This window comes from Tarenaya hassleriana, unplaced genomic scaffold, assembly GCF_000463585.1.
Source record: "Tarenaya hassleriana unplaced genomic scaffold, ASM46358v1 Cleome119, whole genome shotgun sequence".
Classification (NCBI taxonomy): Eukaryota; Viridiplantae; Streptophyta; class Magnoliopsida; order Brassicales; family Cleomaceae; genus Tarenaya; species Tarenaya hassleriana.
The window spans coordinates 209,781-210,289 of record NW_010962281.1 but is presented as its reverse complement, the minus strand read 5'-3'; positions in this window follow the sequence as shown (position 1 = coordinate 210,289).

The window sequence follows — 509 nt, the reverse complement described above, 5'->3', positions numbered from 1 at the left end:
CCTCGACTGATTCGATGGATGTTACTCATACAAGAGTTTGACGTCGAGATTAGAGATCGCAAAGGCACGGAGAACACAGTTGCAGACCACCTTTCACGCCTTGCGATACCCGATCCTCTCCCGATCGATGATTCCTTGCGAGAGGAACAAATTATGACAGTCACTACCCGATACGAAGACCCATGGTATGCAGACTACGTGAACTATCTGGTCTCTCAAGTGATCTCGTCCGAACTTAACTATAATGGAAGGAAGAAGTTCCTCCATGACGTACGAGATTATTTTTGGGATGATCCATTCTTATTCAAACGTGGTACCGATGGGATGTTCAGACGATGCATTCCTGAGGAAGAAGTGCAACATATAATTTTCCATTGCCGCTCTTCTGATTATGCAGGTCATTTCGCCGCTTCGAAGACCACAGCGAAGATTCTACAAGCGGGATTCTATTGGCCTACGATGTTCAAGGATGTCCATAGGTATGTCGCCTCATGTGATTCTTGCCAGCG